The sequence below is a fragment of the Schistocerca gregaria genome, chromosome 2 (genome assembly GCF_023897955.1).
Source record: "Schistocerca gregaria isolate iqSchGreg1 chromosome 2, iqSchGreg1.2, whole genome shotgun sequence".
In the NCBI taxonomy this organism is placed as follows: Eukaryota; Metazoa; Arthropoda; class Insecta; order Orthoptera; family Acrididae; genus Schistocerca; species Schistocerca gregaria.
In genome coordinates this window covers 1,015,871,319-1,015,888,798 of record NC_064921.1, presented here as the reverse complement: position 1 = coordinate 1,015,888,798, position 17,480 = coordinate 1,015,871,319, and the positions used below count along the sequence as shown (strand labels likewise).

Below are 17,480 nucleotides of genomic sequence, written 5' to 3'. Positions count from 1 at the left end.
TTAGCAGCAGGGAGTGCGAGCCCAGCGGCAGCTCTACATGAAGGTACCAATAGCCCAGGAAGGCCGCCGACCGCGGGAATTCGCGCCGCCCCCATCCCGCCAGCCTACACGAGACTTTCCAGAGCACCCTGGACCACATCGAGGGACCCAGTGCACTGAAATTATAGTCATTCGCCATGTCAGGTGGCTCGTTGGTCTAGGGGTATGATTCCTGCTTAGGGTGCAGGAGGTCCCGGGTTCAAATCCCGGACGAGCCCTAGCGTTTTGTGCAAACTGATCGCACGTGAGTGGCTGAGTCGACGCAAAATGCTCGGCGGCAGTATCAAATGAATTTCATATTTGATGTGAGCAATTGACACTCTGATCCGACGTGTGAAGGCGATTACGAAGGTTTTTGGGTACAGATGGAAGCAGATGCATGTTACTATGTCTTGTTTTTAATGATGAAAAAGTGTTTCCGCCCGGGATCGAACCGGGGACCTTCTGCGTGTTAGGCAGACGTGATAACCGCTACACCACGGAAACTACTTGTGTGCGCCTTACCTTAGAGGCAACTCGTGCTGATGTTGTCATCGTAACTAAAAAATTAAATAAATGCGCTACTTGCATAACAAAGGTACATGCAGAAGATCCTCACATGTCGTGGCTCACTGGAGTACAATACGACATATTCAGGAAAATACTGTTCCCGCCCGGGATCGAACCGGGGACCTTCTGCGTGTGAAGCAGACGTGATAACCGCTACACTACGGAAACTGCGGACGTGAGGAGTCCATCCCCGTTCCCTCGAAATTACCTCAGCCTGTCTCCCGTCCGCGAATGCACACGCGACGGTTCTTTTGACAGCCTGGAAACCATTACAGCCGAGGGCACAAGAAGTCTTCGGGTGCTCGAGAGTTTGTCTGCCGTAGCACCCCTAACGAGATAGCGGTTTTTCCCGCAGTCGTGATTGTAAGTCATAGCAGCAAAAGCAATCACTTTCTTAGCAGCAGGGAGTGCGAGCCCAGCGGCAGCTCTACATGAAGGTACCAATAGCCCAGGAAGGCCGCCGACCGCGGGAATTCGCGCCGCCCCCATCCCGCCAGCCTACACGAGACTTTCCAGAGCACCCTGGACCACATCGAGGGACCCAGTGCACTGAAATTATAGTGATTCGCCATGTCAGGTGGCTCGTTGGTCTAGGGGTATGATTCCTGCTTAGGGTGCAGGAGGTCCCGTGTTCAAATCCCGGACGAGCCCTAGCGTTTTGTGCAAACTGATCGCACGTGAGTGGCTGAGTCGACGCAAAATGCTCGGCGGCAGTATCAAATGAATTTCATATTTGATGTGAGCAATTGACACTCTGATCCGACGTGTGAAGGCGATTACGAAGGTTTTTGGGTACAGATGGAAGCAGATGCATGTTACTATGTCTTGTTTTTAATGATGAAAAAGTGTTTCCGCCCGGGATCGAACCGGGGACCTTCTGCGTGTTAGGCAGACGTGATAACCGCTACACCACGGAAACTACTTGTGTGCGCCTTACCTTAGAGGCAACTCGTGCTGATGTTGTCATCGTAACTAAAAAATTAAATAAATGCGCTACTTGCATAACAAAGGTACATGCAGAAGATCCTCACATGTCGTGGCTCACTGGAGTACAATACGACATATTCAGGAAAATACTGTTCCCGCCCGGGATCGAACCGGGGACCTTCTGCGTGTGAAGCAGACGTGATAACCGCTACACTACGGAAACTGCGGACGTGAGGAGTCCATCCCCGTTCCCTCGAAATTACCTCAGCCTGTCTCCCGTCCGCGAATGCACACGCGACGGTTCTTTTGACAGCCTGGAAACCATTACAGCCGAGGGCACAAGAAGTCTTCGGGTGCTCGAGAGTTTGTCTGCCGTAGCACCCCTAACGAGATAGCGGTTTTTCCCGCAGTCGTGATTGTAAGTCATAGCAGCAAAAGCAATCACTTTCTTAGCAGCAGGGAGTGCGAGCCCAGCGGCAGCTCTACATGAAGGTACCAATAGCCCAGGAAGGCCGCCGACCGCGGGAATTCGCGCCGCCCCCATCCCGCCAGCCTACACGAGACTTTCCAGAGCACCCTGGACCACATCGAGGGACCCAGTGCACTGAAATTATAGTCATTCGCCATGTCAGGTGGCTCGTTGGTCTAGGGGTATGATTCCTGCTTAGGGTGCAGGAGGTCCCGTGTTCAAATCCCGGACGAGCCCTAGCGTTTTGTGCAAACTGATCGCACGTGAGTGGCTGAGTCGACGCAAAATGCTCGGCGGCAGTATCAAATGAATTTCATATTTGATGTGAGCAATTGACACTCTGATCCGACGTGTGAAGGCGATTACGAAGGTTTTTGGGTACAGATGGAAGCAGATGCATGTTACTATGTCTTGTTTTTAATGATGAAAAAGTGTTTCCGCCCGGGATCGAACCGGGGACCTTCTGCGTGTTAGGCAGACGTGATAACCGCTACACCACGGAAACTACTTGTGTGCGCCTTACCTTAGAGGCAACTCGTGCTGATGTTGTCATCGTAACTAAAAAATTAAATAAATGCGCTACTTGCATAACAAAGGTACATGCAGAAGATCCTCACATGTCGTGGCTCACTGGAGTACAATACGACATATTCAGGAAAATACTGTTCCCGCCCGGGATCGAACCGGGGACCTTCTGCGTGTGAAGCAGACGTGATAACCGCTACACTACGGAAACTGCGGACGTGAGGAGTCCATCCCCGTTCCCTCGAAATTACCTCAGCCTGTCTCCCGTCCGCGAATGCACACGCGACGGTTCTTTTGACAGCCTGGAAACCATTACAGCCGAGGGCACAAGAAGTCTTCGGGTGCTCGAGAGTTTGTCTGCCGTAGCACCCCTAACGAGATAGCGGTTTTTCCCGCAGTCGTGATTGTAAGTCATAGCAGCAAAAGCAATCACTTTCTTAGCAGCAGGGAGTGCGAGCCCAGCGGCAGCTCTACATGAAGGTACCAATAGCCCAGGAAGGCCGCCGACCGCGGGAATTCGCGCCGCCCCCATCCCGCCAGCCTACACGAGACTTTCCAGAGCACCCTGGACCACATCGAGGGACCCAGTGCACTGAAATTATAGTCATTCGCCATGTCAGGTGGCTCGTTGGTCTAGGGGTGTGATTCCTGCTTAGGGTGCAGGAGGTCCCGGGTTCAAATCCCGGACGAGCCCCAGCGTTTTGTGCAAACTGATCGCACGTGAGTGGCTGAGTCGACGCAAAATGCTCGGCGGCAGTATCAAATGAATTTCATATTTGATGTGAGCAATTGACACTCTGATCCGACGTGTGAAGGCGATTACGAAGGTTTTTGGGTACAGATGGAAGCAGATGCATGTTACTATGTCTTGTTTTTAATGATGAAAAAGTGTTTCCGCCCGGGATCGAACCGGGGACCTTCTGCGTGTTAGGCAGACGTGATAACCGCTACACCACGGAAACTACTTGTGTGCGCCTTACCTTAGAGGCAACTCGTGCTGATGTTGTCATCGTAACTAAAAAATTAAATAAATGCGCTACTTGCATAACAAAGGTACATGCAGAAGATCCTCACATGTCGTGGCTCACTGGAGTACAATACGACATATTCAGGAAAATACTGTTCCCGCCCGGGATCGAACCGGGGACCTTCTGCGTGTGAAGCAGACGTGATAACCGCTACACTACGGAAACTGCGGACGTGAGGAGTCCATCCCCGTTCCCTCGAAATTACCTCAGCCTGTCTCCCGTCCGCGAATGCACACGCGACGGTTCTTTTGACAGCCTGGAAACCATTACAGCCGAGGGCACAAGAAGTCTTCGGGTGCTCGAGAGTTTGTCTGCCGTAGCACCCCTAACGAGATAGCGGTTTTTCCCGCAGTCGTGATTGTAAGTCATAGCAGCAAAAGCAATCACTTTCTTAGCAGCAGGGAGTGCGAGCCCAGCGGCAGCTCTACATGAAGGTACCAATAGCCCAGGAAGGCCGCCGACCGCGGGAATTCGCGCCGCCCCCATCCCGCCAGCCTACACGAGACTTTCCAGAGCACCCTGGACCACATCGAGGGACCCAGTGCACTGAAATTATAGTCATTCGCCATGTCAGGTGGCTCGTTGGTCTAGGGGTATGATTCCTGCTTAGGGTGCAGGAGTTCCCGGGTTCAAATCCCGGACGAGCCCTAGCGTTTTGTGCAAACTGATCGCACGTGAGTGGCTGAGTCGACGCAAAATGCTCGGCGGCAGTATCAAATGAATTTCATATTTGATGTGAGCAATTGACACTCTGATCCGACGTGTGAAGGCGATTACGAAGGTTTTTGGGTACAGATGGAAGCAGATGCATGTTACTATGTCTTGTTTTTAATGATGAAAAAGTGTTTCCGCCCGGGATCGAACCGGGGACCTTCTGCGTGTTAGGCAGACGTGATAACCGCTACACCACGGAAACTACTTGTGTGCGCCTTACCTTAGAGGCAACTCGTGCTGATGTTGTCATCGTAACTAAAAAATTAAATAAATGCGCTACTTGCATAACAAAGGTACATGCAGAAGATCCTCACATGTCGTGGCTCACTGGAGTACAATACGACATATTCAGGAAAATACTGTTCCCGCCCGGGATCGAACCGGGGACCTTCTGCGTGTGAAGCAGACGTGATAACCGCTACACTACGGAAACTGCGGACGTGAGGAGTCCATCCCCGTTCCCTCGAAATTACCTCAGCCTGTCTCCCGTCCGCGAATGCACACGCGACGGTTCTTTTGACAGCCTGGAAACCATTACAGCCGAGGGCACAAGAAGTCTTCGGGTGCTCGAGAGTTTGTCTGCCGTAGCACCCCTAACGAGATAGCGGTTTTTCCCGCAGTCGTGATTGTAAGTCATAGCAGCAAAAGCAATCACTTTCTTAGCAGCAGGGAGTGCGAGCCCAGCGGCAGCTCTACATGAAGGTACCAATAGCCCAGGAAGGCCGCCGACCGCGGGAATTCGCGCCGCCCCCATCCCGCCAGCCTACACGAGACTTTCCAGAGCACCCTGGACCACATCGAGGGACCCAGTGCACTGAAATTATAGTCATTCGCCATGTCAGGTGGCTCGTTGGTCTAGGGGTATGATTCCTGCTTAGGGTGCAGGAGGTCCCGGGTTCAAATCCCGGACGAGCCCCAGCGTTTTGTGCAAACTGATCGCACGTGAGTGGCTGAGTCGACGCAAAATGCTCGGCGGCAGTATCAAATGAATTTCATATTTGATGTGAGCAATTGACACTCTGATCCGACGTGTGAAGGCGATTACGAAGGTTTTTGGGTACAGATGGAAGCAGATGCATGTTACTATGTCTTGTTTTTAATGATGAAAAAGTGTTTCCGCCCGGGATCGAACCGGGGACCTTCTGCGTGTTAGGCAGACGTGATAACCGCTACACCACGGAAACTACTTGTGTGCGCCTTACCTTAGAGGCAACTCGTGCTGATGTTGTCATCGTAACTAAAAAATTAAATAAATGCGCTACTTGCATAACAAAGGTACATGCAGAAGATCCTCACATGTCGTGGCTCACTGGAGTACAATACGACATATTCAGGAAAATACTGTTCCCGCCCGGGATCGAACCGGGGACCTTCTGCGTGTGAAGCAGACGTGATAACCGCTACACTACGGAAACTGCGGACGTGAGGAGTCCATCCCCGTTCCCTCGAAATTACCTCAGCCTGTCTCCCGTCCGCGAATGCACACGCGACGGTTCTTTTGACAGCCTGGAAACCATTACAGCCGAGGGCACAAGAAGTCTTCGGGTGCTCGAGAGTTTGTCTGCCGTAGCACCCCTAACGAGATAGCGGTTTTTCCCGCAGTCGTGATTGTAAGTCATAGCAGCAAAAGCAATCACTTTCTTAGCAGCAGGGAGTGCGAGCCCAGCGGCAGCTCTACATGAAGGTACCAATAGCCCAGGAAGGCCGCCGACCGCGGGAATTCGCGCCGCCCCCATCCCGCCAGCCTACACGAGACTTTCCAGAGCACCCTGGACCACATCGAGGGACCCAGTGCACTGAAATTATAGTCATTCGCCATGTCAGGTGGCTCGTTGGTCTAGGGGTATGATTCCTGCTTAGGGTGCAGGAGGTCCCGTGTTCAAATCCCGGACGAGCCCTAGCGTTTTGTGCAAACTGATCGCACGTGAGTGGCTGAGTCGACGCAAAATGCTCGGCGGCAGTATCAAATGAATTTCATATTTGATGTGAGCAATTGACACTCTGATCCGACGTGTGAAGGCGATTACGAAGGTTTTTGGGTACAGATGGAAGCAGATGCATGTTACTATGTCTTGTTTTTAATGATGAAAAAGTGTTTCCGCCCGGGATCGAACCGGGGACCTTCTGCGTGTTAGGCAGACGTGATTACCGCTACACCACGGAAACTACTTGTGTGCGCCTTACCTTAGAGGCAACTCGTGCTGATGTTGTCATCGTAACTAAAAAATTAAATAAATGCGCTACTTGCATAACAAAGGTACATGCAGAAGATCCTCACATGTCGTGGCTCACTGGAGTACAATACGACATATTCAGGAAAATACTGTTCCCGCCCGGGATCGAACCGGGGACCTTCTGCGTGTGAAGCAGACGTGATAACCGCTACACTACGGAAACTGCGGACGTGAGGAGTCCATCCCCGTTCCCTCGAAATTACCTCAGCCTGTCTCCCGTCCGCGAATGCACACGCGACGGTTCTTTTGACAGCCTGGAAACCATTACAGCCGAGGGCACAAGAAGTCTTCGGGTGCTCGAGAGTTTGTCTGCCGTAGCACCCCTAACGAGACAGCGGTTTTTCCCGCAGTCGTGATTGTAAGTCATAGCAGCAAAAGCAATCACTTTCTTAGCAGCAGGGAGTGCGAGCCCAGCGGCAGCTCTACATGAAGGTACCAATAGCCCAGGAAGGCCGCCGACCGCGGGAATTCGCGCCGCCCCCATCCCGCCAGCCTACACGAGACTTTCCAGAGCACCCTGGACCACATCGAGGGACCCAGTGCACTGAAATTATAGTCATTCGCCATGTCAGGTGGCTCGTTGGTCTAGGGGTATGATTCCTGCTTAGGGTGCAGGAGGTCCCGTGTTCAAATCCCGGACGAGCCCTAGCGTTTTGTGCAAACTGATCGCACGTGAGTGGCTGAGTCGACGCAAAATGCTCGGCGGCAGTATCAAATGAATTTCATATTTGATGTGAGCAATTGACACTCTGATCCGACGTGTGAAGGCGATTACGAAGGTTTTTGGGTACAGATGGAAGCAGATGCATGTTACTATGTCTTGTTTTTAATGATGAAAAAGTGTTTCCGCCCGGGATCGAACCGGGGACCTTCTGCGTGTTAGGCAGACGTGATAACCGCTACACCACGGAAACTACTTGTGTGCGCCTTACCTTAGAGGCAACTCGTGCTGATGTTGTCATCGTAACTAAAAAATTAAATAAATGCGCTACTTGCATAACAAAGGTACATGCAGAAGATCCTCACATGTCGTGGCTCACTGGAGTACAATACGACATATTCAGGAAAATACTGTTCCCGCCCGGGATCGAACCGGGGACCTTCTGCGTGTGAAGCAGACGTGATAACCGCTACACTACGGAAACTGCGGACGTGAGGAGTCCATCCCCGTTCCCTCGAAATTACCTCAGCCTGTCTCCCGTCCGCGAATGCACACGCGACGGTTCTTTTGACAGCCTGGAAACCATTACAGCCGAGGGCACAAGAAGTCTTCGGGTGCTCGAGAGTTTGTCTGCCGTAGCACCCCTAACGAGACAGCGGTTTTTCCCGCAGTCGTGATTGTAAGTCATAGCAGCAAAAGCAATCACTTTCTTAGCAGCAGGGAGTGCGAGCCCAGCGGCAGCTCTACATGAAGGTACCAATAGCCCAGGAAGGCCGCCGACCGCGGGAATTCGCGCCGCCCCCATCCCGCCAGCCTACACGAGACTTTCCAGAGCACCCTGGACCACATCGAGGGACCCAGTGCACTGAAATTATAGTCATTCGCCATGTCAGGTGGCTCGTTGGTCTAGGGGTATGATTCCTGCTTAGGGTGCAGGAGGTCCCGGGTTCAAATCCCGGACGAGCCCTAGCGTTTTGTGCAAACTGATCGCACGTGAGTGGCTGAGTCGACGCAAAATGCTCGGCGGCAGTATCAAATGAATTTCATATTTGATGTGAGCAATTGACACTCTGATCCGACGTGTGAAGGCGATTACGAAGGTTTTTGGGTACAGATGGAAGCAGATGCATGTTACTATGTCTTGTTTTTAATGATGAAAAAGTGTTTCCGCCCGGGATCGAACCGGGGACCTTCTGCGTGTTAGGCAGACGTGATAACCGCTACACCACGGAAACTACTTGTGTGCGCCTTACCTTAGAGGCAACTCGTGCTGATGTTGTCATCGTAACTAAAAAATTAAATAAATGCGCTACTTGCATAACAAAGGTACATGCAGAAGATCCTCACATGTCGTGGCTCACTGGAGTACAATACGACATATTCAGGAAAATACTGTTCCCGCCCGGGATCGAACCGGGGACCTTCTGCGTGTGAAGCAGACGTGATAACCGCTACACTACGGAAACTGCGGACGTGAGGAGTCCATCCCCGTTCCCTCGAAATTACCTCAGCCTGTCTCCCGTCCGCGAATGCACACGCGACGGTTCTTTTGACAGCCTGGAAACCATTACAGCCGAGGGCACAAGAAGTCTTCGGGTGCTCGAGAGTTTGTCTGCCGTAGCACCCCTAACGAGATAGCGGTTTTTCCCGCAGTCGTGATTGTAAGTCATAGCAGCAAAAGCAATCACTTTCTTAGCAGCAGGGAGTGCGAGCCCAGCGGCAGCTCTACATGAAGGTACCAATAGCCCAGGAAGGCCGCCGACCGCGGGAATTCGCGCCGCCCCCATCCCGCCAGCCTACACGAGACTTTCCAGAGCACCCTGGACCACATCGAGGGACCCAGTGCACTGAAATTATAGTCATTCGCCATGTCAGGTGGCTCGTTGGTCTAGGGGTATGATTCCTGCTTAGGGTGCAGGAGGTCCCGGGTTCAAATCCCGGAGGAGCCCCAGCGTTTTGTGCAAACTGATCGCACGTGAGTGGCTGAGTCGACGCAAAATGCTCGGCGGCAGTATCAAATGAATTTCATATTTGATGTGAGCAATTGACACTCTGATCCGACGTGTGAAGGCGATTACGAAGGTTTTTGGGTACAGATGGAAGCAGATGCATGTTACTATGTCTTGTTTTTAATGATGAAAAAGTGTTTCCGCCCGGGATCGAACCGGGGACCTTCTGCGTGTTAGGCAGACGTGATAACCGCTACACCACGGAAACTACTTGTGTGCGCCTTACCTTAGAGGCAACTCGTGCTGATGTTGTCATCGTAACTAAAAAATTAAATAAATGCGCTACTTGCATAACAAAGGTACATGCAGAAGATCCTCACATGTCGTGGCTCACTGGAGTACAATACGACATATTCAGGAAAATACTGTTCCCGCCCGGGATCGAACCGGGGACCTTCTGCGTGTGAAGCAGACGTGATAACCGCTACACTACGGAAACTGCGGACGTGAGGAGTCCATCCCCGTTCCCTCGAAATTACCTCAGCCTGTCTCCCGTCCGCGAATGCACACGCGACGGTTCTTTTGACAGCCTGGAAACCATTACAGCCGAGGGCACAAGAAGTCTTCGGGTGCTCGAGAGTTTGTCTGCCGTAGCACCCCTAACGAGATAGCGGTTTTTCCCGCAGTCGTGATTGTAAGTCATAGCAGCAAAAGCAATCACTTTCTTAGCAGCAGGGAGTGCGAGCCCAGCGGCAGCTCTACATGAAGGTACCAATAGCCCAGGAAGGCCGCCGACCGCGGGAATTCGCGCCGCCCCCATCCCGCCAGCCTACACGAGACTTTCCAGAGCACCCTGGACCACATCGAGGGACCCAGTGCACTGAAATTATAGTCATTCGCCATGTCAGGTGGCTCGTTGGTCTAGGGGTATGATTCCTGCTTAGGGTGCAGGAGGTCCCGGGTTCAAATCCCGGACGAGCCCCAGCGTTTTGTGCAAACTGATCGCACGTGAGTGGCTGAGTCGACGCAAAATGCTCGGCGGCAGTATCAAATGAATTTCATATTTGATGTGAGCAATTGACACTCTGATCCGACGTGTGAAGGCGATTACGAAGGTTTTTGGGTACAGATGGAAGCAGATGCATGTTACTATGTCTTGTTTTTAATGATGAAAAAGTGTTTCCGCCCGGGATCGAACCGGGGACCTTCTGCGTGTTAGGCAGACGTGATAACCGCTACACCACGGAAACTACTTGTGTGCGCCTTACCTTAGAGGCAACTCGTGCTGATGTTGTCATCGTAACTAAAAAATTAAATAAATGCGCTACTTGCATAACAAAGGTACATGCAGAAGATCCTCACATGTCGTGGCTCACTGGAGTACAATACGACATATTCAGGAAAATACTGTTCCCGCCCGGGATCGAACCGGGGACCTTCTGCGTGTGAAGCAGACGTGATAACCGCTACACTACGGAAACTGCGGACGTGAGGAGTCCATCCCCGTTCCCTCGAAATTACCTCAGCCTGTCTCCCGTCCGCGAATGCACACGCGACGGTTCTTTTGACAGCCTGGAAACCATTACAGCCGAGGGCACAAGAAGTCTTCGGGTGCTCGAGAGTTTGTCTGCCGTAGCACCCCTAACGAGATAGCGGTTTTTCCCGCAGTCGTGATTGTAAGTCATAGCAGCAAAAGCAATCACTTTCTTAGCAGCAGGGAGTGCGAGCCCAGCGGCAGCTCTACATGAAGGTACCAATAGCCCAGGAAGGCCGCCGACCGCGGGAATTCGCGCCGCCCCCATCCCGCCAGCCTACACGAGACTTTCCAGAGCACCCTGGACCACATCGAGGGACCCAGTGCACTGAAATTATAGTCATTCGCCATGTCAGGTGGCTCGTTGGTCTAGGGGTATGATTCCTGCTTAGGGTGCAGGAGGTCCCGGGTTCAAATCCCGGACGAGCCCTAGCGTTTTGTGCAAACTGATCGCACGTGAGTGGCTGAGTCGACGCAAAATGCTCGGCGGCAGTATCAAATGAATTTCATATTTGATGTGAGCAATTGACACTCTGATCCGACGTGTGAAGGCGATTACGAAGGTTTTTGGGTACAGATGGAAGCAGATGCATGTTACTATGTCTTGTTTTTAATGATGAAAAAGTGTTTCCGCCCGGGATCGAACCGGGGACCTTCTGCGTGTTAGGCAGACGTGATAACCGCTACACCACGGAAACTACTTGTGTGCGCCTTACCTTAGAGGCAACTCGTGCTGATGTTGTCATCGTAACTAAAAAATTAAATAAATGCGCTACTTGCATAACAAAGGTACATGCAGAAGATCCTCACATGTCGTGGCTCACTGGAGTACAATACGACATATTCAGGAAAATACTGTTCCCGCCCGGGATCGAACCGGGGACCTTCTGCGTGTGAAGCAGACGTGATAACCGCTACACTACGGAAACTGCGGACGTGAGGAGTCCATCCCCGTTCCCTCGAAATTACCTCAGCCTGTCTCCCGTCCGCGAATGCACACGCGACGGTTCTTTTGACAGCCTGGAAACCATTACAGCCGAGGGCACAAGAAGTCTTCGGGTGCTCGAGAGTTTGTCTGCCGTAGCACCCCTAACGAGACAGCGGTTTTTCCCGCAGTCGTGATTGTAAGTCATAGCAGCAAAAGCAATCACTTTCTTAGCAGCAGGGAGTGCGAGCCCAGCGGCAGCTCTACATGAAGGTACCAATAGCCCAGGAAGGCCGCCGACCGCGGGAATTCGCGCCGCCCCCATCCCGCCAGCCTACACGAGACTTTCCAGAGCACCCTGGACCACATCGAGGGACCCAGTGCACTGAAATTATAGTCATTCGCCATGTCAGGTGGCTCGTTGGTCTAGGGGTATGATTCCTGCTTAGGGTGCAGGAGGTCCCGGGTTCAAATCCCGGACGAGCCCTAGCGTTTTGTGCAAACTGATCGCACGTGAGTGGCTGAGTCGACGCAAAATGCTCGGCGGCAGTATCAAATGAATTTCATATTTGATGTGAGCAATTGACACTCTGATCCGACGTGTGAAGGCGATTACGAAGGTTTTTGGGTACAGATGGAAGCAGATGCATGTTACTATGTCTTGTTTTTAATGATGAAAAAGTGTTTCCGCCCGGGATCGAACCGGGGACCTTCTGCGTGTTAGGCAGACGTGATAACCGCTACACCACGGAAACTACTTGTGTGCGCCTTACCTTAGAGGCAACTCGTGCTGATGTTGTCATCGTAACTAAAAAATTAAATAAATGCGCTACTTGCATAACAAAGGTACATGCAGAAGATCCTCACATGTCGTGGCTCACTGGAGTACAATACGACATATTCAGGAAAATACTGTTCCCGCCCGGGATCGAACCGGGGACCTTCTGCGTGTGAAGCAGACGTGATAACCGCTACACTACGGAAACTGCGGACGTGAGGAGTCCATCCCCGTTCCCTCGAAATTACCTCAGCCTGTCTCCCGTCCGCGAATGCACACGCGACGGTTCTTTTGACAGCCTGGAAACCATTACAGCCGAGGGCACAAGAAGTCTTCGGGTGCTCGAGAGTTTGTCTGCCGTAGCACCCCTAACGAGATAGCGGTTTTTCCCGCAGTCGTGATTGTAAGTCATAGCAGCAAAAGCAATCACTTTCTTAGCAGCAGGGAGTGCGAGCCCAGCGGCAGCTCTACATGAAGGTACCAATAGCCCAGGAAGGCCGCCGACCGCGGGAATTCGCGCCGCCCCCATCCCGCCAGCCTACACGAGACTTTCCAGAGCACCCTGGACCACATCGAGGGACCCAGTGCACTGAAATTATAGTCATTCGCCATGTCAGGTGGCTCGTTGGTCTAGGGGTATGATTCCTGCTTAGGGTGCAGGAGGTCCCGGGTTCAAATCCCGGACGAGCCCCAGCGTTTTGTGCAAACTGATCGCACGTGAGTGGCTGAGTCGACGCAAAATGCTCGGCGGCAGTATCAAATGAATTTCATATTTGATGTGAGCAATTGACACTCTGATCCGACGTGTGAAGGCGATTACGAAGGTTTTTGGGTACAGATGGAAGCAGATGCATGTTACTATGTCTTGTTTTTAATGATGAAAAAGTGTTTCCGCCCGGGATCGAACCGGGGACCTTCTGCGTGTTAGGCAGACGTGATAACCGCTACACCACGGAAACTACTTGTGTGCGCCTTACCTTAGAGGCAACTCGTGCTGATGTTGTCATCGTAACTAAAAAATTAAATAAATGCGCTACTTGCATAACAAAGGTACATGCAGAAGATCCTCACATGTCGTGGCTCACTGGAGTACAATACGACATATTCAGGAAAATACTGTTCCCGCCCGGGATCGAACCGGGGACCTTCTGCGTGTGAAGCAGACGTGATAACCGCTACACTACGGAAACTGCGGACGTGAGGAGTCCATCCCCGTTCCCTCGAAATTACCTCAGCCTGTCTCCCGTCCGCGAATGCACACGCGACGGTTCTTTTGACAGCCTGGAAACCATTACAGCCGAGGGCACAAGAAGTCTTCGGGTGCTCGAGAGTTTGTCTGCCGTAGCACCCCTAACGAGATAGCGGTTTTTCCCGCAGTCGTGATTGTAAGTCATAGCAGCAAAAGCAATCACTTTCTTAGCAGCAGGGAGTGCGAGCCCAGCGGCAGCTCTACATGAAGGTACCAATAGCCCAGGAAGGCCGCCGACCGCGGGAATTCGCGCCGCCCCCATCCCGCCAGCCTACACGAGACTTTCCAGAGCACCCTGGACCACATCGAGGGACCCAGTGCACTGAAATTATAGTCATTCGCCATGTCAGGTGGCTCGTTGGTCTAGGGGTATGATTCCTGCTTAGGGTGCAGGAGGTCCCGGGTTCAAATCCCGGACGAGCCCTAGCGTTTTGTGCAAACTGATCGCACGTGAGTGGCTGAGTCGACGCAAAATGCTCGGCGGCAGTATCAAATGAATTTCATATTTGATGTGAGCAATTGACACTCTGATCCGACGTGTGAAGGCGATTACGAAGGTTTTTGGGTACAGATGGAAGCAGATGCATGTTACTATGTCTTGTTTTTAATGATGAAAAAGTGTTTCCGCCCGGGATCGAACCGGGGACCTTCTGCGTGTTAGGCAGACGTGATAACCGCTACACCACGGAAACTACTTGTGTGCGCCTTACCTTAGAGGCAACTCGTGCTGATGTTGTCATCGTAACTAAAAAATTAAATAAATGCGCTACTTGCATAACAAAGGTACATGCAGAAGATCCTCACATGTCGTGGCTCACTGGAGTACAATACGACATATTCAGGAAAATACTGTTCCCGCCCGGGATCGAACCGGGGACCTTCTGCGTGTGAAGCAGACGTGATAACCGCTACACTACGGAAACTGCGGACGTGAGGAGTCCATCCCCGTTCCCTCGAAATTACCTCAGCCTGTCTCCCGTCCGCGAATGCACACGCGACGGTTCTTTTGACAGCCTGGAAACCATTACAGCCGAGGGCACAAGAAGTCTTCGGGTGCTCGAGAGTTTGTCTGCCGTAGCACCCCTAACGAGATAGCGGTTTTTCCCGCAGTCGTGATTGTAAGTCATAGCAGCAAAAGCAATCACTTTCTTAGCAGCAGGGAGTGCGAGCCCAGCGGCAGCTCTACATGAAGGTACCAATAGCCCAGGAAGGCCGCCGACCGCGGGAATTCGCGCCGCCCCCATCCCGCCAGCCTACACGAGACTTTCCAGAGCACCCTGGACCACATCGAGGGACCCAGTGCACTGAAATTATAGTCATTCGCCATGTCAGGTGGCTCGTTGGTCTAGGGGTATGATTCCTGCTTAGGGTGCAGGAGGTCCCGGGTTCAAATCCCGGACGAGCCCCAGCGTTTTGTGCAAACTGATCGCACGTGAGTGGCTGAGTCGACGCAAAATGCTCGGCGGCAGTATCAAATGAATTTCATATTTGATGTGAGCAATTGACACTCTGATCCGACGTGTGAAGGCGATTACGAAGGTTTTTGGGTACAGATGGAAGCAGATGCATGTTACTATGTCTTGTTTTTAATGATGAAAAAGTGTTTCCGCCCGGGATCGAACCGGGGACCTTCTGCGTGTTAGGCAGACGTGATAACCGCTACACCACGGAAACTACTTGTGTGCGCCTTACCTTAGAGGCAACTCGTGCTGATGTTGTCATCGTAACTAAAAAATTAAATAAATGCGCTACTTGCATAACAAAGGTACATGCAGAAGATCCTCACATGTCGTGGCTCACTGGAGTACAATACGACATATTCAGGAAAATACTGTTCCCGCCCGGGATCGAACCGGGGACCTTCTGCGTGTGAAGCAGACGTGATAACCGCTACACTACGGAAACTGCGGACGTGAGGAGTCCATCCCCGTTCCCTCGAAATTACCTCAGCCTGTCTCCCGTCCGCGAATGCACACGCGACGGTTCTTTTGACAGCCTGGAAACCATTACAGCCGAGGGCACAAGAAGTCTTCGGGTGCTCGAGAGTTTGTCTGCCGTAGCACCCCTAACGAGATAGCGGTTTTTCCCGCAGTCGTGATTGTAAGTCATAGCAGCAAAAGCAATCACTTTCTTAGCAGCAGGGAGTGCGAGCCCAGCGGCAGCTCTACATGAAGGTACCAATAGCCCAGGAAGGCCGCCGACCGCGGGAATTCGCGCCGCCCCCATCCCGCCAGCCTACACGAGACTTTCCAGAGCACCCTGGACCACATCGAGGGACCCAGTGCACTGAAATTATAGTCATTCGCCATGTCAGGTGGCTCGTTGGTCTAGGGGTATGATTCCTGCTTAGGGTGCAGGAGGTCCCGGGTTCAAATCCCGGACGAGCCCCAGCGTTTTGTGCAAACTGATCGCACGTGAGTGGCTGAGTCGACGCAAAATGCTCGGCGGCAGTATCAAATGAATTTCATATTTGATGTGAGCAATTGACACTCTGATCCGACGTGTGAAGGCGATTACGAAGGTTTTTGGGTACAGATGGAAGCAGATGCATGTTACTATGTCTTGTTTTTAATGATGAAAAAGTGTTTCCGCCCGGGATCGAACCGGGGACCTTCTGCGTGTTAGGCAGACGTGATAACCGCTACACCACGGAAACTACTTGTGTGCGCCTTACCTTAGAGGCAACTCGTGCTGATGTTGTCATCGTAACTAAAAAATTAAATAAATGTGCTACTTGCATAACAAAGGTACATGCAGAAGATCCTCACATGTCGTGGCTCACTGGAGTACAATACGACATATTCAGGAAAATACTGTTCCCGCCCGGGATCGAACCGGGGACCTTCTGCGTGTGAAGCAGACGTGATAACCGCTACACTACGGAAACCGCGGACGTGAGGAGTCCATCCCCGTTCCCTCGAAATTACCTCAGCCTGTCTCCCGTCCGCGAATGCACACGCGACGGTTCTTTTGACAGCCTGGAAACCATTACAGCCGAGGGCACAAGAAGTCTTCGGGTGCTCGAGAGTTTGTCTGCCGTAGCACCCCTAACGAGATAGCGGTTTTTCCCGCAGTCGTGATTGTAAGTCATAGCAGCAAAAGCAATCACTTTCTTAGCAGCAGGGAGTGCGAGCCCAGCGGCAGCTCTACATGAAGGTACCAATAGCCCAGGAAGGCCGCCGACCGCGGGAATTCGCGCCGCCCCCATCCCGCCAGCCTACACGAGACTTTCCAGAGCACCCTGGACCACATCGAGGGACCCAGTGCACTGAAATTATAGTCATTCGCCATGTCAGGTGGCTCGTTGGTCTAGGGGTATGATTCCTGCTTAGGGTGCAGGAGGTCCCGGGTTCAAATCCCGGAAGAGCCCTACCGTTTTGTGCAAACTGATCGCACGTGAGTGGCTGAGTCGACGCAAAATGCTCGGCGGCAGTATCAAATGAATTTCATATTTGATGTGAGCAATTGACACTGATCTGACGTGTGAAGGCGATTACGAAGGTTTTTGGGTACAGATGGTAGCAGATGCATGTTACTATGTCTTGTTTTTAATGATGAAAAAGTGTTTCCGCCCGGGATCGAACCGGGGACCTTCTGCGTGTTAGGCAGACGTGATAACCGCTACACCACGGAAACTACTTGTGTGCGCCTTACTTTAGAGACAAGTCGTGCTGGTGTTGTCATCGTTACTAAAAAATTAAATAAATGCGCTACTTGCATAACAAAGGTACATGCAGAAGATCCTCACATGTCGTGGCTCACTGGAGTACAATAAGACACATTCAGGAAAATACTGTTCCCGCCCGGGATCGAACCGGGGACCTTCTGCGTGTGAAGCAGACGTGATAACCGCTACACTACGGTAACTGCGCACGTGAGGAGTCCATCTCCGTTCACTC

At 52.0% G+C, this 17,480-nt stretch overlaps 54 non-coding genes across 54 annotated transcripts; 18 read left to right on the top strand and 36 right to left on the bottom strand.

The window, feature by feature from the left end:
* The first annotated feature begins 185 nt into the window (after positions 1–185).
* On the top strand, positions 186–257 carry Trnap-agg (transfer RNA proline (anticodon AGG)). The gene has a single exon. It is a non-coding gene; the product is annotated as a tRNA-Pro (tRNA).
* Positions 258–452: 195 nt separating this feature from the next.
* On the bottom strand, positions 453–525 carry Trnav-aac (transfer RNA valine (anticodon AAC)). The gene has a single exon. It is a non-coding gene; the product is annotated as a tRNA-Val (tRNA).
* Positions 526–683: 158 nt separating this feature from the next.
* On the bottom strand, positions 684–756 carry Trnav-cac (transfer RNA valine (anticodon CAC)). Its single transcript has one exon. It is a non-coding gene; the product is annotated as a tRNA-Val (tRNA).
* A 411-nt stretch (positions 757–1,167) lies between these two features.
* On the top strand, positions 1,168–1,239 carry Trnap-agg (transfer RNA proline (anticodon AGG)). Its single transcript has one exon. It is a non-coding gene; the product is annotated as a tRNA-Pro (tRNA).
* A 195-nt stretch (positions 1,240–1,434) lies between these two features.
* On the bottom strand, positions 1,435–1,507 carry Trnav-aac (transfer RNA valine (anticodon AAC)). Its single transcript has one exon. It is a non-coding gene; the product is annotated as a tRNA-Val (tRNA).
* A 158-nt stretch (positions 1,508–1,665) lies between these two features.
* Trnav-cac (transfer RNA valine (anticodon CAC)) lies at positions 1,666–1,738 on the bottom strand. The gene has a single exon. It is a non-coding gene; the product is annotated as a tRNA-Val (tRNA).
* A 411-nt stretch (positions 1,739–2,149) lies between these two features.
* Trnap-agg (transfer RNA proline (anticodon AGG)) lies at positions 2,150–2,221 on the top strand. The gene has a single exon. It is a non-coding gene; the product is annotated as a tRNA-Pro (tRNA).
* A 195-nt stretch (positions 2,222–2,416) lies between these two features.
* Trnav-aac (transfer RNA valine (anticodon AAC)) lies at positions 2,417–2,489 on the bottom strand. The gene has a single exon. It is a non-coding gene; the product is annotated as a tRNA-Val (tRNA).
* Positions 2,490–2,647: 158 nt separating this feature from the next.
* Positions 2,648–2,720, bottom strand: Trnav-cac (transfer RNA valine (anticodon CAC)). The gene has a single exon. It is a non-coding gene; the product is annotated as a tRNA-Val (tRNA).
* Positions 2,721–3,131: 411 nt separating this feature from the next.
* Positions 3,132–3,203, top strand: Trnap-agg (transfer RNA proline (anticodon AGG)). The gene has a single exon. It is a non-coding gene; the product is annotated as a tRNA-Pro (tRNA).
* Positions 3,204–3,398: 195 nt separating this feature from the next.
* Trnav-aac (transfer RNA valine (anticodon AAC)) lies at positions 3,399–3,471 on the bottom strand. Its single transcript has one exon. It is a non-coding gene; the product is annotated as a tRNA-Val (tRNA).
* Positions 3,472–3,629: 158 nt separating this feature from the next.
* Positions 3,630–3,702, bottom strand: Trnav-cac (transfer RNA valine (anticodon CAC)). Its single transcript has one exon. It is a non-coding gene; the product is annotated as a tRNA-Val (tRNA).
* A 411-nt stretch (positions 3,703–4,113) lies between these two features.
* Positions 4,114–4,185, top strand: Trnap-agg (transfer RNA proline (anticodon AGG)). The gene has a single exon. It is a non-coding gene; the product is annotated as a tRNA-Pro (tRNA).
* A 195-nt stretch (positions 4,186–4,380) lies between these two features.
* Trnav-aac (transfer RNA valine (anticodon AAC)) lies at positions 4,381–4,453 on the bottom strand. Its single transcript has one exon. It is a non-coding gene; the product is annotated as a tRNA-Val (tRNA).
* Positions 4,454–4,611: 158 nt separating this feature from the next.
* On the bottom strand, positions 4,612–4,684 carry Trnav-cac (transfer RNA valine (anticodon CAC)). Its single transcript has one exon. It is a non-coding gene; the product is annotated as a tRNA-Val (tRNA).
* Positions 4,685–5,095: 411 nt separating this feature from the next.
* Positions 5,096–5,167, top strand: Trnap-agg (transfer RNA proline (anticodon AGG)). The gene has a single exon. It is a non-coding gene; the product is annotated as a tRNA-Pro (tRNA).
* Positions 5,168–5,362: 195 nt separating this feature from the next.
* On the bottom strand, positions 5,363–5,435 carry Trnav-aac (transfer RNA valine (anticodon AAC)). The gene has a single exon. It is a non-coding gene; the product is annotated as a tRNA-Val (tRNA).
* A 158-nt stretch (positions 5,436–5,593) lies between these two features.
* On the bottom strand, positions 5,594–5,666 carry Trnav-cac (transfer RNA valine (anticodon CAC)). Its single transcript has one exon. It is a non-coding gene; the product is annotated as a tRNA-Val (tRNA).
* Positions 5,667–6,077: 411 nt separating this feature from the next.
* Positions 6,078–6,149, top strand: Trnap-agg (transfer RNA proline (anticodon AGG)). Its single transcript has one exon. It is a non-coding gene; the product is annotated as a tRNA-Pro (tRNA).
* A 195-nt stretch (positions 6,150–6,344) lies between these two features.
* Trnav-aac (transfer RNA valine (anticodon AAC)) lies at positions 6,345–6,417 on the bottom strand. Its single transcript has one exon. It is a non-coding gene; the product is annotated as a tRNA-Val (tRNA).
* A 158-nt stretch (positions 6,418–6,575) lies between these two features.
* Positions 6,576–6,648, bottom strand: Trnav-cac (transfer RNA valine (anticodon CAC)). The gene has a single exon. It is a non-coding gene; the product is annotated as a tRNA-Val (tRNA).
* A 411-nt stretch (positions 6,649–7,059) lies between these two features.
* Trnap-agg (transfer RNA proline (anticodon AGG)) lies at positions 7,060–7,131 on the top strand. The gene has a single exon. It is a non-coding gene; the product is annotated as a tRNA-Pro (tRNA).
* A 195-nt stretch (positions 7,132–7,326) lies between these two features.
* On the bottom strand, positions 7,327–7,399 carry Trnav-aac (transfer RNA valine (anticodon AAC)). The gene has a single exon. It is a non-coding gene; the product is annotated as a tRNA-Val (tRNA).
* Positions 7,400–7,557: 158 nt separating this feature from the next.
* On the bottom strand, positions 7,558–7,630 carry Trnav-cac (transfer RNA valine (anticodon CAC)). The gene has a single exon. It is a non-coding gene; the product is annotated as a tRNA-Val (tRNA).
* Positions 7,631–8,041: 411 nt separating this feature from the next.
* Positions 8,042–8,113, top strand: Trnap-agg (transfer RNA proline (anticodon AGG)). Its single transcript has one exon. It is a non-coding gene; the product is annotated as a tRNA-Pro (tRNA).
* Positions 8,114–8,308: 195 nt separating this feature from the next.
* Positions 8,309–8,381, bottom strand: Trnav-aac (transfer RNA valine (anticodon AAC)). The gene has a single exon. It is a non-coding gene; the product is annotated as a tRNA-Val (tRNA).
* A 158-nt stretch (positions 8,382–8,539) lies between these two features.
* Positions 8,540–8,612, bottom strand: Trnav-cac (transfer RNA valine (anticodon CAC)). The gene has a single exon. It is a non-coding gene; the product is annotated as a tRNA-Val (tRNA).
* A 411-nt stretch (positions 8,613–9,023) lies between these two features.
* On the top strand, positions 9,024–9,095 carry Trnap-agg (transfer RNA proline (anticodon AGG)). The gene has a single exon. It is a non-coding gene; the product is annotated as a tRNA-Pro (tRNA).
* Positions 9,096–9,290: 195 nt separating this feature from the next.
* On the bottom strand, positions 9,291–9,363 carry Trnav-aac (transfer RNA valine (anticodon AAC)). The gene has a single exon. It is a non-coding gene; the product is annotated as a tRNA-Val (tRNA).
* Positions 9,364–9,521: 158 nt separating this feature from the next.
* Positions 9,522–9,594, bottom strand: Trnav-cac (transfer RNA valine (anticodon CAC)). Its single transcript has one exon. It is a non-coding gene; the product is annotated as a tRNA-Val (tRNA).
* Positions 9,595–10,005: 411 nt separating this feature from the next.
* On the top strand, positions 10,006–10,077 carry Trnap-agg (transfer RNA proline (anticodon AGG)). The gene has a single exon. It is a non-coding gene; the product is annotated as a tRNA-Pro (tRNA).
* A 195-nt stretch (positions 10,078–10,272) lies between these two features.
* Positions 10,273–10,345, bottom strand: Trnav-aac (transfer RNA valine (anticodon AAC)). Its single transcript has one exon. It is a non-coding gene; the product is annotated as a tRNA-Val (tRNA).
* Positions 10,346–10,503: 158 nt separating this feature from the next.
* Trnav-cac (transfer RNA valine (anticodon CAC)) lies at positions 10,504–10,576 on the bottom strand. Its single transcript has one exon. It is a non-coding gene; the product is annotated as a tRNA-Val (tRNA).
* Positions 10,577–10,987: 411 nt separating this feature from the next.
* On the top strand, positions 10,988–11,059 carry Trnap-agg (transfer RNA proline (anticodon AGG)). Its single transcript has one exon. It is a non-coding gene; the product is annotated as a tRNA-Pro (tRNA).
* A 195-nt stretch (positions 11,060–11,254) lies between these two features.
* Trnav-aac (transfer RNA valine (anticodon AAC)) lies at positions 11,255–11,327 on the bottom strand. The gene has a single exon. It is a non-coding gene; the product is annotated as a tRNA-Val (tRNA).
* A 158-nt stretch (positions 11,328–11,485) lies between these two features.
* Positions 11,486–11,558, bottom strand: Trnav-cac (transfer RNA valine (anticodon CAC)). The gene has a single exon. It is a non-coding gene; the product is annotated as a tRNA-Val (tRNA).
* Positions 11,559–11,969: 411 nt separating this feature from the next.
* Positions 11,970–12,041, top strand: Trnap-agg (transfer RNA proline (anticodon AGG)). Its single transcript has one exon. It is a non-coding gene; the product is annotated as a tRNA-Pro (tRNA).
* A 195-nt stretch (positions 12,042–12,236) lies between these two features.
* On the bottom strand, positions 12,237–12,309 carry Trnav-aac (transfer RNA valine (anticodon AAC)). The gene has a single exon. It is a non-coding gene; the product is annotated as a tRNA-Val (tRNA).
* Positions 12,310–12,467: 158 nt separating this feature from the next.
* Trnav-cac (transfer RNA valine (anticodon CAC)) lies at positions 12,468–12,540 on the bottom strand. The gene has a single exon. It is a non-coding gene; the product is annotated as a tRNA-Val (tRNA).
* Positions 12,541–12,951: 411 nt separating this feature from the next.
* Trnap-agg (transfer RNA proline (anticodon AGG)) lies at positions 12,952–13,023 on the top strand. Its single transcript has one exon. It is a non-coding gene; the product is annotated as a tRNA-Pro (tRNA).
* Positions 13,024–13,218: 195 nt separating this feature from the next.
* Positions 13,219–13,291, bottom strand: Trnav-aac (transfer RNA valine (anticodon AAC)). The gene has a single exon. It is a non-coding gene; the product is annotated as a tRNA-Val (tRNA).
* A 158-nt stretch (positions 13,292–13,449) lies between these two features.
* Trnav-cac (transfer RNA valine (anticodon CAC)) lies at positions 13,450–13,522 on the bottom strand. Its single transcript has one exon. It is a non-coding gene; the product is annotated as a tRNA-Val (tRNA).
* Positions 13,523–13,933: 411 nt separating this feature from the next.
* Trnap-agg (transfer RNA proline (anticodon AGG)) lies at positions 13,934–14,005 on the top strand. Its single transcript has one exon. It is a non-coding gene; the product is annotated as a tRNA-Pro (tRNA).
* Positions 14,006–14,200: 195 nt separating this feature from the next.
* On the bottom strand, positions 14,201–14,273 carry Trnav-aac (transfer RNA valine (anticodon AAC)). Its single transcript has one exon. It is a non-coding gene; the product is annotated as a tRNA-Val (tRNA).
* A 158-nt stretch (positions 14,274–14,431) lies between these two features.
* On the bottom strand, positions 14,432–14,504 carry Trnav-cac (transfer RNA valine (anticodon CAC)). The gene has a single exon. It is a non-coding gene; the product is annotated as a tRNA-Val (tRNA).
* Positions 14,505–14,915: 411 nt separating this feature from the next.
* Trnap-agg (transfer RNA proline (anticodon AGG)) lies at positions 14,916–14,987 on the top strand. The gene has a single exon. It is a non-coding gene; the product is annotated as a tRNA-Pro (tRNA).
* Positions 14,988–15,182: 195 nt separating this feature from the next.
* Trnav-aac (transfer RNA valine (anticodon AAC)) lies at positions 15,183–15,255 on the bottom strand. The gene has a single exon. It is a non-coding gene; the product is annotated as a tRNA-Val (tRNA).
* A 158-nt stretch (positions 15,256–15,413) lies between these two features.
* Positions 15,414–15,486, bottom strand: Trnav-cac (transfer RNA valine (anticodon CAC)). Its single transcript has one exon. It is a non-coding gene; the product is annotated as a tRNA-Val (tRNA).
* A 411-nt stretch (positions 15,487–15,897) lies between these two features.
* Positions 15,898–15,969, top strand: Trnap-agg (transfer RNA proline (anticodon AGG)). The gene has a single exon. It is a non-coding gene; the product is annotated as a tRNA-Pro (tRNA).
* A 195-nt stretch (positions 15,970–16,164) lies between these two features.
* Positions 16,165–16,237, bottom strand: Trnav-aac (transfer RNA valine (anticodon AAC)). Its single transcript has one exon. It is a non-coding gene; the product is annotated as a tRNA-Val (tRNA).
* Positions 16,238–16,395: 158 nt separating this feature from the next.
* Positions 16,396–16,468, bottom strand: Trnav-cac (transfer RNA valine (anticodon CAC)). The gene has a single exon. It is a non-coding gene; the product is annotated as a tRNA-Val (tRNA).
* A 411-nt stretch (positions 16,469–16,879) lies between these two features.
* Trnap-agg (transfer RNA proline (anticodon AGG)) lies at positions 16,880–16,951 on the top strand. Its single transcript has one exon. It is a non-coding gene; the product is annotated as a tRNA-Pro (tRNA).
* A 193-nt stretch (positions 16,952–17,144) lies between these two features.
* Positions 17,145–17,217, bottom strand: Trnav-aac (transfer RNA valine (anticodon AAC)). The gene has a single exon. It is a non-coding gene; the product is annotated as a tRNA-Val (tRNA).
* A 158-nt stretch (positions 17,218–17,375) lies between these two features.
* Positions 17,376–17,448, bottom strand: Trnav-cac (transfer RNA valine (anticodon CAC)). Its single transcript has one exon. It is a non-coding gene; the product is annotated as a tRNA-Val (tRNA).
* Between the last annotated feature and the right edge of the window lie 32 nt (positions 17,449–17,480).